We start from the raw sequence: 13,416 nt of genomic DNA on the forward strand, positions 1-13,416 counted from the left end.
ATTTTATTCATTGGCTGGCTATGTTCCCTCTCTCTGATGAGCATTTGTGGAACAGAAATAGAGGTGATAAAAGTGATTTAATTGTATTCAAAAAATAAATACATTTTAAAAGAAGTAAAGCTTTATGGAGATCTCAAACATCTTGGTAGGAACAAGAGTGTCTTTGATACAGATTAGGAAGTCTTGTTCATACACCTGTTTTACCCCCAGGATAACTCTTATTGATGTCAAAATAGACACACACAACTTAAAAATAAATAAACAGACTTTTGTCCAAAAAGCTTATTCCTGCTATTGTTACAAGGAAAACCCAAGGTTACTAGAACAGAAAGCAGCTGGGAGCTGCAAGGGGAGGGGGAAAATTGTGACAGTCTTTCATACGCACAATGGAAAAGGATTTTTTAAAATAGGAAAATGTGACTGTAAAACCACAAAAATTAGCATGGGGCCTTCCCAACGTCAGTTTAACTCATTTTGCTGACAAGATTTCAAGTCGATCAAGTTGATCATGTCCCGAGTGTAAGTGAGCTCAGAATAAGGTTTATGTGTCCACAACAAGCCAGATTTCTGTACTTTAGTTATTTCCTCTATAATCATTACGATACCAACTACGATACCCGCGCAAGGAAATAAGGAAACAAATCAACAGAGCCAGACGTGTACCCAGAAGCCTCCTGCTACAAGACAAGCCCAAGAAAGAAACCAACAGAACTCCACTGGCCATCACCTACAGTCCTCAGCTTAAACCTCTCCAACGACTCATCAGTGATCTACAACCTATCCTGGACAATGATCCCTCTCTTTCACAGACCTTGGGAAGCAGGCCAGTCCTCGCCCACAGACAACCTGCCAACCTTAAGCATATTCTCACCAGCAACCACACACCGCACCATAACAACTCTAACTCAGGAACCAATCCATGCAACAAACCTCGATGCCAACTCTGCCCACATATCGACACCAACACCACCATCGCAGGACCTAACCAGATCAGCTACAACATCACCGGTTCATTCACCTGCACGTCCACCAATGTTATATATGCCATCATGTGCCAGCAATGCCCCTCTGCTATGTACATTGGCCAAACTGGACAGTCACTCCGTAAAAGGATAAATGGACACAAGTCAGATATCAGGAATGGCAATATACAAAAACCTGTAGGAGAACACTTCAACCTCCCTGGCCACACAATAGCAGATGTAAAGGTAGCCATCTTATAGCAAAAAAACTTCAGGACCAGACTCCAAAGAGAAACTGCTGAGCTCCAGTTCATTTGCAAATTTGACACCATCAGATCAGGATTAAGCAAAGACTGTGACTGCCTAGCCAACTACAGAAGCAGTTTCTCCTCCCTTGGTGTTCACACTTCAACTGCTAGTAGAGGACTTCACCCTCCCTGACTGAACTAACCTCCTTATCTCCAGACTGATTCTTGTCAGCACATTTATACCTGCCCCTGAAAATTTCCATTACATGCATCCGACAAAGTGGGCATTCACCCACGAAAGCTTATGCTCCAATACATGTTAGTCTTAAAGGTGCCACAGGACTCTCTGTTGCTTTTTACAGATCCAGATTAACACGGCTACCCCTCTGATACTGTGAAGTACCAGGTTTTGAACCCAGAACTGGGTGTCCCCAAACAGCTGCTGGATCCTGGCCCTGCACCCAATGTCTGCTGAAATCTGGTTGACAGACAAGCTGGTAGCACTGCAATAGGGATTTTCAAACTGGAGGTCGGGATCCTTCAGGAGGTCACGAGGTTATTACACGGAGGGGGGGGGGTCACGAGCTGTCAGTCTCTACTCCAAACCCTGCTTTGCCTCCAGCATTTATAATATTAAATATTTTAAAAAGTGCTTTTAATTTATAAGAGGGGTTGCACTCAGAGGCTTGCTATGTGAAAGGGGTCACCAGTACAAAAATTTGAGAACCACTGCACTACAGTGTTAGCAAAGGCACCTCCCACAGATGCTCTGATTGGAGGATTGGTTGGCTCCACCAACTGGTCCAACCACACTAAGTCAGAAGGAGGCACAGGAAGTTCGCCCAAGCAACAAGATGACTTCCTATTATGGCTGCACTGGATTCTGCTTGTGCCTACCTCCTGCATCTAACCCAAACCCCCCTTCCCCCAACTCCGTTCCTGATTCCTGCTCTGTTTCTGGCTCCTGCCTCATCCCTGCCTTTGCTCCTCTGCCCACTGTACTTCTGCTCTGTGCTTGACCCTGGCCCCTCCTCCAGCTGCCTGCCCTTACAACCTGCCTCCAATCATCAGTTACCAGTCCTGGCTCTGACCCAAGCCTCTGACCCTGGCTTGACCCTTGGCTCTGGCATTTGGCATCTAACCTCAGCTCTGACCCTCAGCTTCAATTCCTGGTTCTGATTCTGACTTGATCCCTGGCTCTGGTAACTGGCAGTTGACTCTGGTGCTGACACTTGGCTTCCACTAGACCTGACTCCTGCTCTGATTACCAGGCCAGACTCCACACATCCCAGTCCATAACAATCACTGGGTTAGAATTACTGGATTCTGTGCTTATGCACCAAGACACACTCATATGAACAGTACCTTGTGAAACATTCTGTCTGATAGGAAGCGATCACTTGCATCACTGTAATCATATAGCAGTAGATTTAATAATATACAACGGTAACAAAAACAAATCTATCCATTACATAAAACTGTAGCAGTTGCCTATGTCTTAATCTTGCAATTCGATCTTCAGGGGCAGACCCCAGTGCCCATACAATGAAGTCAGAGGAGCTGTGCAGGAATCTGCCCACGTGGGTCTGATTGCATGATCAGGGCCTATATAAACAAAATGGGAGTACTTGTGGCACCTTAGAGACTAACAAATTTATTAGTCTCTAAGGTGCCACAAGTACTCCTGTTCTTCTTTTTGCGGATACAGACTAACACGGCTGCTACTCTGAAACCTATAAACAAAATGTAACCCTGGATCTAAAGAAGCCTTTTCTTTTACTACCATAGCATATATATATATATATTGTAAGACCTTTATATTTTTTCATTTTGATCTGAACTTGTATTTTACAGTGAATGAAATGCAGCTCTTTTTTACAGAATATTTCTTGCCACTTAATAAGCAAGTAGAGCAATACATTGCAATAAGCACAAGTAGCTTATCTGAAAAGAACTGAAACCATGTTTGTTAAATAGTGGGTGGAAGAGAAATTATTTTTGTCCCACAAGATTCAGTAACAGATGAAGACTGTGAAATGTGGACTTCCTCTGGAAAGCCTAGTGCTTTGCCCCCAAAATATCAGGGCATAAAACCTTCTGAAACTTGATTTGTATCTTTTGTGCCTATGATAGAGACTGAATCTTCAGAAGGCTTCAACTCTCTCCAAATTTGTGCCTGCAGTTATCCCATGTATGCACACAAGCTGCTACTTAAAAACCAGATCTGTGTATGAAAACCAGAAGTCACTTTTTTAGAAGCATGGGCTATATATTTAGACAATTTTAAAGCAATGAGGTTTAATATTAGTCAGCGGCAACAGGGAGAAATACACAAGAGGACCCAGAAAACAGATATCAGCAAAATACAGTTGTTTGCAGTGTGACCTGAAGAGCAGCTCTGTGTAGCTCAAAAGCTTGTCTCTTTCTCCAACAGAACTTGGTCCAATAAATGGTACTACCTCACCCATTTTGTCTCAGCAAAATACAGTAACATTTCAAATCGAGGACCATATCATTCTCTCCATGGTTTGCTACTGAGAAGATGAATAAAAGAGAAAACTTGTTCCTCTGGTAAATATTCTGTCTGTGTATGTGAGAGCTAACTCAGCATCATGAGTGAATATGTTGTGAGGCTGGGCTGAACACAAGGCAAAGCCACTCTCTGTGGCATGATCCCCAGCAAACTGGCGGAGATTTCCCCTTGTAAAATCATATACTGAATGTCAGTATTATCTTTTGCAGAAACTTGCTATGTGATATGTTCTCTACTCTAGGATGGAAATTGGTGGCCCAGTCTCAGAGGGAGAGCCCATGGGAATCTAGCACACCAAGGATACACTCTTAATAATTTTCAGAAGACACTTGTACTGCAAATATTTTAATAATACTTTAATGCACATAGATTAGTTACATTTTAAAATGTATGCTTGGAGATAGACATTTCTATGTGTTTGAGGCACATTTAGGGAATGGAATCCTCAAGTGCATTGTAAATTGGATTGCAATTATCTGTCTGGGGCTAAAAGATGTATAATTATGAGGACTAAGATTCACATTGTAGCTTCCAAACACTTGTCATCATTAAAGATGTCACTTCAATTTGGTTGTTTTGTATTTTTAAATGTGTAGTGTGGATTTAGTGTTATGATATTGGTTCACGTGTATGCATGGCATATGACAGACAAATACATTTTCCATGTATGAGTTTCTAAAATGTGCCAATTTGATGGCCAGAGAGACCGAAGTCCTCTATTTACTCACAGAACAATACAGCACGCATAGAAGTTGTACTAGCTCCAACACTGCTCCTCAACCCTGACCTGGAAAGCCCACCTCTAGGTATCAGAGGTTCGGCTTTCACACCTGTTAAATCTTTAGCTTCCCTGCTGAGACTGCCAATAAGCATAGCAATTTTGGTGGCTTGTGAGACATGGCTCTAATCTACTCAGAACTGGACTGAGACCACCCAACTCATCCCACAGCCCAGCCATTTGAAAGACACCATACCTGGCCACTCGATTACAGACCTAAAAGTCGCAATATTACAACAAAAAAACTTCAAAAACAGACTCTAACGAGAGACTGCTGAATTGGAATTACTTTGCAAATTGGACACCATTAAATTAGGCTTGAATAAAGACTGGGAGAGGATGGGCCATTACACAAAGTAAAACTATTTCCCCATGCTTATTTTCCGCCCCCTACAGTTCCTCATATCTCCTTGTCAATTGCTGTTAATGGGCCATTTTCATTACCACTGCAAACAGTTCTTTTTCTCTCCTGCTGATAAAAGCTCACCTTAACTGATCACTCTCCTTATAGTGTGTATGGTAACACCCACTGTTCCATGTTCTCTGTGTGTATATATATATCTACCTACTGTATTTTCCACTACATGCATCCAATGAAATGGGCTGTAGCCCACGAAAGCTTATGCTCAAATAAATTTGTTAGTCTCTAAGGTGCCACAAGTACTCCTGTTCTTCATACAGGAATAACTTCCAGTTGTTACTGATAGGGGCTGGATTAGAATCAGTGATAGAGCTGAAATGTTCCATTTCATATTACCAATCTTGCACCATCTAGTCTTTCCTTAAAGAGTTTTCTATTCTACAGAGTGAAGTCATTCAACACCTCATTTTGATCTTCATCAGTACCATAGAGCTACAACCCTTATTCCCATACTATGATCTAATCATTACTTTAGTTTAATTCCATTTAACAGCTCAGGTCACTGTTACATTCAATAACAAAACCAAATCTGCTATAATTCTGGAAACAACAACAGACTCCATTAGCCAGACAGAACTATCTTCCATCTTCTGACAGAAGAGACTTATAGTAGCATGGAGGGAATGATAGTCAGCGACAAGAGTTAACAAAACATAATTAGAACATCCCTGGCCCTCATCTGTGAGATCTTTGAAGAGCCCTACCAAGAGCAACAGTGCTCCACATGAGTGCCAGTGTACACTCAAGGTCCATTTGCGGGATCAAGGCTCATTGGGATACAACAGTGACTGACCAAACATGTACATATACACAGAAACACACACTCCCTACCTTGTATTACTGAATTATCACTGCTGATATAAAATCCATTGGCTAAAAAATGTTGACATGATTTAAGCAAAAAATATTTAACACTTGATCCTGAATGTTATTTTAGGAAACAAAGTGATTCAGGTCCTTCATGGCAGCTGCATAGTCTTGCTTTCCATGTTGGCTCTCAGATTTTAGAAACATGTCAATTTAATCATAATAGCATTTTTCTCTAATTATCTGTAATTCTATATTTGACTATTTTTTCATACATTAAAATCTACCTAGGAAGCTAGAAGTGACAATGTTGTCCTCATTCTGTCTTCTTAGAACTGTTAGGGCTCCAAGTCTGCACAAAGCGGTTGCATGGAACCAAAATGTACTAAGTGAGAATGTGGTACCTTCAGGCTCAGTTCTGATCAACAGAATTACATTTTTAAATGTACTCAAATGTAATAAAATAATTGTGTTACTCTTATTAATAATGGTCAGACAATGCTTGGATTACAACTGGCAGCAGCAAATGGACCTACTTAGAAACTAACTTTTATTGATACAAAACTGAAATTATTCTTCTATTTATTCTCCTTTGGAAAGTGCACAGAAATAGGGATTTTAATTCTAGCTGATCCATTTTACCCAATAATCAGCACATGGAATAAGCAGTACAAACATAATGGAAAAAGAAGAACAGGGGTACTTGTGGCACCTTAGAGACTAACAAATTTATGCATCCGAAGAAGTGGGCTGTAGTCCACGAAAGCTTATGCTCTAATAAATTTGTTAGTCTCTAAGGTGCCACAAGTACTCCTGTTCTTCTTTTTGCGGATACAGACTAACACGGCTGTTACTCTGAAAGATAATGGAATAAGCAGTACAAAGATACACAAACATTAAATACCAGTAACCATTTAAGATGGGGAAGCCAGGAGTTTAACTGCAAAGGATATTTAAAGAAAGGGAGATATGTACAGCAAAATAGCCTGATACTGCAAACTTTACTCAAGGAAATATTCCCATTGACTTCAATGGGATTATTCATGTCAGTGAGGGTTGCAAGATCAGGATCTATGTCTTCTGAATTATCATTAACACAGACTGCAGCATTTAAAGATATAACTGCAGTCAGACCCACAAAGGCAGAGCCATGTGCCCACCCAGACCCACACCAACTTCTACAGGCTCTCTGCACAAATGCTGCTCTGCCAGAGCACGCTCTCTTTGCAGGATACAGGTCTTCGGAAAAAGGAATACAAGGAATCTTTTAGCCATCATAACATTAAAAAACAAAACAAAATTATTGTACCGGTACAATATAAATGTCAAAACAAACTAGAATCCAGTGAGAAAATGTAGAGGCGAAGGACAGACAGTGAAAACCTTCAAGTATCAGGGGGTAGCCATGTTAGTCTAGATCTACAAAAACAACAAGGAGTCTGGTGGCACCTTAAAGACTAACAGATTTATTTGGGCATAAGCTTTCGTGGGAAAAAAACCTCACTTCTTCAGATGCATAGAGTGAAAGTTACAGAACTTTCACTCTATGCATCTGAAGAAGTGAGGTTTTTACCCACGAAAGCTTATGCCTAAATAAATCTGTTAGTCTTTAAGGTGCCACCAGACTCCTTGTTGTTTTAGTGAAAACCTTGATAACCCAGAAACGTCTCCTGGAAAGGCCTCCTTTATAACTTTAACTTGCACGGTTTGAAAGTGAACTAATTGTCTTTAGAAAAATTCTGCAATACATCTAGCAGCTATTCTACATCTACCGGGAGAGGGCCATGCTATTATGAAGTACTTATTTTAAATAATTCCAATTATGCACATGCATATAAGGTTTAACAAAAATCAAATATGCACTTTTATTCCCAATGCTGCAAAGACTTGCACATAAGCTTATCTTTACACACTGAACAGCGCCACTGATTTCAATAGGACCACTCACAGTGTGTAAAATAAGTCACTGGGGGTACTCACAGAGCAGACCCTCAGCTGCTGTAAACTATCATAGCTTCACAATGGAGCTTTGGTAATTTACACCAAACAATGTGTAAAAGTAAGCACATGCATAAATATTTGCAGGATCAGAGCCTAAATTTTCATGAAAACGTGAATCGCACACATTAAAAGAAAATATAGATATAGATCATTTGGGATGTTTTCTTAATGTTGTTAGTTTCTATAATTTTTCCAAAAACAAGAATAAAAATAAAAAGTAGAAACTTTGTATAAATAAAAATATCATTGGGATCTTTCATTCAGAAGTTCATAAGTCAGCTCTGACAAAGTTATAGCTGTCCCATTGGTTTCCAAGTGCCAGTTTGTTACAACAGAACAGTGCTTTGGATGTTGGGTTGTCAGTCAGTGTAATACTTTGCCAGCAAAGTCCAAACATGAGCTACTGTTGATACAGGGGAGGGCAATATATGGATAGGACATATTCCTCTAAATTTACAAAGAATGGCAAATCAGCTCTCAAGAAGTGCCCACAATGGGGAACATAGACATTTATTGCAGGTTGCTACGTAACAAAATTAGGGCTAACTTGGTTATTCTGAAATCAGAAAGTGGAATATCAGGTGTCAAGTCAAGCTTTTTTTTGCTTTTAAAAATGCTTCAATGTTATATGTACAAAGCAATTAATAAATATTTTTAAAATGCACTGGAACAAATCACTGGTATCTATAGCTATTAAAAATCAGAGCTATTTTATCTATGCTGTGCAAGATGCATGTCTCCCACAGTGGACCCTCTTCTCAAGTATAACTAACACTCTTGACTTTCCCCAGGAAAACTGCTTTCGTTTTCAGTTTTATGTACGAGGATTGTGAAGAGGGTTCCTGGGTAAGAATTATATTCACATCAAATTCATTACTTGCCACTATAAATGATTGATAAATCAGGCCCTGATACTGCAATTAGGGGGTGAGATTCCATACAGACATAATGACCTGCACACAGATTATCAGAGTCAGACTATAGGATCAAGATCCAAGTTTGACAACACCTTTGGATGCAAAAGTTTTTCCTTTCTTGTTATCAAAGAGTGGTCTGTGGAAACATCTTTCCCTAGACATTTTATACAAAACTGACCAATGGCCCCAACCTGCAAACACTTAGTACCAAGCATAGGGCTTACTTAAAGTACTCCCGGTAGTAAACACTACACAAGATAATTGTCTGCAGGATCAGACCTCAAATAAGGAGGAGTTTACACACCCCATTCACAAAGCTAGAGTCAGTCCAAGAACGCTGCATGTGTCAGTGTGCTTGGACTATCAATGACAGCACCTGCAAAACTCGCAAGAAGACACAGAAGTTAGCTGGAAAGATATAATGACCCTGCAAGAGTAAATAATTTAGAGGAGTACTAAAGGAGGGGGGAAGATTTATTCACACTCAAAATTACAGAACGAGTTGGGAGTCAAATGATGCAAGGCTGCTTCTAGTGAGACCAACCTATGTCCATCTAACAACTCCTCAGGTCCCCAAACCTTTAGCCCCCTCCACAAACCAAGGGGGGACCCTATAAAAAGTTATAATTCAAACAAAATAACTCAAAGCAAAACTGACATGCACATGGTCGAGGAGGCTATAATGAAACAGAAAGGAGGGAGACACGGGTTGGTGGGGGGAGTGGGGGAGGGAAAGATTTAACCCCCCCCCCCAATTTAGTAAAGAAGAAAATATACTCCCCATGATTTTACTTATAAATAGCAGCAGCAGGAAGAGGTATAAAACAGGCACGTTATTGGGGGGGGGAGAAAGGAAACCTTAAATTAAACTTTAAAGGCCGCCGGCTGCTGTTCAATCTACACCCCCCTCCCCCGCGGGACCCGCCTCCCAGGCTGCGATGGGGGAGGGGGTTGTCATTCTCAATCCCTAATTATAATTAAAATAACTTCAGTAATTATATGATCCCATGAAATTCCGCCCCCCGGGGGCTCCGCTGCGCTCCCCCCACATCCCCGTCCGGCGGGCGGGGGGAGGCTCCAGCCTCTGCTGCGGCCTCGGCGACCCCCCCAAACCCTTGGAGCCCAGTGCAACATTCAGGGCAGGAGGAGCCCGCCCGTCTTCGTGAGTGGGGGGCCGCAGCGGGGGGACCGGCGGGGGCGGGGAGCGGCTAGGCCCCGCCGGACTGAGGCCTACCCGCCCCCTTCGCCGCCCTTAACCTTACATTCAAGCACACTGAGGCGCCGCTTCCCGTCCCCCGGGATCCAGCGGCCGCTTCACCCCCGCTTTCCTGCCTCCCTAGCGCCCGAAAGTCTTAAAAATCCCTCCGACACCCCTCACCCCACTGCGGCCTACGGCACTCCATCGAATCCCCGGGCTCGCGTAGTCCGCGTGGCCGCCCGCCCTGCCCCCTGCGCGCCGCCTGCCGCGCTACGCAAGCCCGAGGATGCAGGCCGGGCCTGGCTTACCTTTCCAGCTGCTTTTTTTTTCTCCTCTCTCGCCTCTCCCCCCTTTCCCTCTGCTGGGCTGACAGATCAGAGTTTCCTCCCCAGCAGAGGGACCGGGAATGGGCTCGGGCTCTGTGCTGAGCAGCTGCTGCCCCCCTAGCTCTGAGGAGATCCTGCTTTTGTGGGGGAGAAAGCTTTGGGGGGCTTTTTATTATTTTAAAAGTACAAAGTGCTCCGAGGGTAGGTGATTATTAAGGGGAATCCCTGAATATATTCTCCAGCAAAGAAGGCAGGGCTGCTGGGGCTGCTCAAGAAGAGAGCCAGCAGCCTCCTACAGCACCACTACAGGCACTGAGAGGACATAACATCAGAGAGCAGCTCCTCTGCCCTCCAAAACAACAACTTTCCTACCATCTTGGAGGTAGTAGAGAGGGGGGGAAAGTACAGAGGGTTTTTATAGAAAGTGTCAGTTTAAAAATAATAATAAAAAAAGACTTTATCTATTTGTGTGACTTAAAAAATGCATGTGGCTTAGGAAATATTTTCCTTTATAATTAGTGAAGATCATTTGTTTGAAAAAAATTTTTTTAAAGAAGGATGGTTAAAAAGAAATCTCTTATTAGTAAGTTTATTTGTTATGATTTATTTTTAATTAAGAGTGAGAGGTTGGTTTTTTAATTATTTTATTTTGTATTCCATAAAGTACAAAGTTGTTAACTTTTTTTTTTTCTGTCTCTGAGTAGCAGTTTTTTAAAAAATTGATGTCTGGAAAGAAACTCATTGATATAACTTGTTTTATTATGGTACTCTTTTATTCGGAGTAAAAGCTGAAACTGATGTGGGATAGTCTGGCAGTTATGTATCATGGTGTCCTCTCTGTCTCTCTCAAGGCACTGTAAATAAAGCAGATTGAATGTATAGGTAGGTAGATATAGCTTTTTTCAGAGTGCAAAGAGATATGTAGAGAGGGTTTTAATACAAGTACAGTAAGTGGAACCTGTCACATATCTAGAAAATGATGTTGGTCCATCATAATTTTGGCATTGTCCATAAAAGATGGGAAGTGAAAAATAAAACTTACAGCAACAAATTTTAAGACAGTAGTTGAGGTTTTTGTTTGGTTGGTTTTTAAATTCAAAGCATTTTGCAGCCTTTTAAAATCTGTTTTGATTCTTTTTCTAAGAATCAAATGAGATTGATTTGATTTGGGTGCTTTGTTCCTGATATTTATGAGTAATGTTATCCCTGACATAATCTTGCAAAGTCAAGAGACAATATTCATTTATTCTATAAGATCTTTTTTAAAAATATCTCTAATATTGAAAGGGGTTTTTTAAGGTGCTTTGATTAGACTGAACAAAATGTATGAAATGCTGTTAAAGTAATGTGAGATGCCACCAGATATCTGTAAATGAAAACATTCTCATTCAGTTCAGCAGATGAGTGATAACATTGCATGCAGTGAGATTCACCAGAGTCCTATGTAGGGATGAACAACTGCAAATACATCGTTCTGTTTTGTCTGCATGGAGGAGGAAGTAATTAGAAAACTAAGAGATATATAGTAGAGAACTGCAAATTTTGCAGCTTTGTAAAAGTTATTTATATGATCTAGGTTGGCTAAACTGCAGTTTGACTGAAGTAACATCAATGCTGAAATTGAATTGGCATAGCCCACTGTCTCTCTCTTTAATGAACTCTGAAATAAATCAAGAGTTCTCTGAGTCCTCCACATTTTTATTGGTTTCATAGTTCAGAATGTCTCAAATCAGATGTTGCAATATCTCCAATTTTTGTAGCATTCTGATCCCTGAATTTACAAAGATGTTGCTTTTTGAAAACTTGGATATGGATTTTCTGAGCTAGGATAAGCAATGAGTCTCATTTTGTGCAGATATAGTGGGTCTTCCATTTGGAGGTATGAGTTTTAGAGTTAAAACATAATAAAGAGCCTCCTGGCCCTTGCATTAAGAATATTTTGTTTTGGCTGTTTAAAAAATATTGTTAGCTCATTATGGTAGACTAGAAGGTTGCACCATGATAGAATGCATGGAGTAATTGCAAAGGAAGTGCTTTACTGGTTCAAAATATTGATCCATTAAATCCAGTATCTTGCTGTGGCAGTGGAAGTTTTAAAAAAACAACAACCCATAATGCACCTAACTGTTTATGCAATTTTGCATATAGGATGATGATGGGATAGTCAAGAGCTTCCTTCTGACCCTTCCAGTGTGTCAATGATCATCTTATGCCCTGAAGTATGAAATCTGATTATCTTTATCATAGTATGTTTATAACAAATATTTTTGTACATTATACCTACACATGTACAACAGTTACAAATGTGATTGATCATTGTTATGTTATTATACAACCTTTTAAAAAAATTCAATGACAGTGTTTGACTCAATGACCTTCTGTGGTAGTGAATTCACAAGTTAACTATGTGCTTTATGAACTAGTATTTCCTTTCATTTTATTCTAAATTAATGAAGATTAATTAATGAAAGGCCAAATTCTTCAGTTCTTAGTCACTAGTCCTACAAACATACAAATGTTTAACTTTATTCACATGAATTGGTCCTATAAAATCAATGGGACTATTCACAGGAGTAAAGTTAAGCACATGCATAAATATAGAAAGATCAGGGCCTTAACTCAGTACTTACTTGTATAAAACTCCCTTCAAGTCAATGAGAGTTTGCCTAAATACAGAATTCAGGATTTCCCCATCAAGTGACCTGTTGTTCTAGTATTATGTTAAAGGGTAAAAACAAGGGAATGATCAGTTTTCACTATACCTTTATACTGTGGAATATATCAGTCAAGTCCCCTCAAACTCTTTTCTTCCCCAAGCTAATTCTAGTTTTTTAAAACTTCACATCCTGTTTGTTGCTATTGTTACGCTATGAACAGAGGGGTTCTAATAAAAGGTAGTATTTTACATTGGAAAGGATAACATGCACCACTAGAAAAAGCTCAGATTCCAGAGAATACAGTACCCATGGATTTGGGTTTCCTTAGTCTTGTTAAAATGGGATGCACATGATGCACTCCGTAACAGAAATGCCTTTTAAAACATTTTGAGATATCTTGAACATAGGATTTGTATTACTTCTTTCTCTGTTGTAGCCCAATGTAACTAACTTTGCAGACCTTAACTTTTCACATCCACTATTTACATTCTTCTACTTAAATATGTATGTTTGCAGGATGGAGCTTAAATGCACAAAGCTACAGTACTGTAACTATCCCTGCAATATC

General features: G+C 40.4%; 1 protein-coding gene across 3 annotated transcripts in view; it reads right to left on the bottom strand.

Moving 5' to 3' along the window:
- Nucleotides 1-10,443, bottom strand: part of INO80D (INO80 complex subunit D) — a 45,312-nt gene extending 34,869 nt beyond the window's left edge. The window contains exon 1 of one of the 3 annotated variants that reach the window (XM_065562095.1): nt 10,174-10,443. The gene's annotated coding sequence lies outside the window, so the exon portion shown is untranslated. The remainder of the gene's footprint in view (nt 1-10,173) is intronic. The other 2 variants (XM_065562096.1, XM_008172500.4) reach the window with 2 other exon arrangements.
- Nucleotides 10,444-13,416: the final 2,973 nt, after the last annotated feature.

This window comes from Chrysemys picta, chromosome 11 (genome assembly GCF_011386835.1).
Source record: "Chrysemys picta bellii isolate R12L10 chromosome 11, ASM1138683v2, whole genome shotgun sequence".
Classification (NCBI taxonomy): domain Eukaryota; kingdom Metazoa; phylum Chordata; order Testudines; family Emydidae; genus Chrysemys; species Chrysemys picta.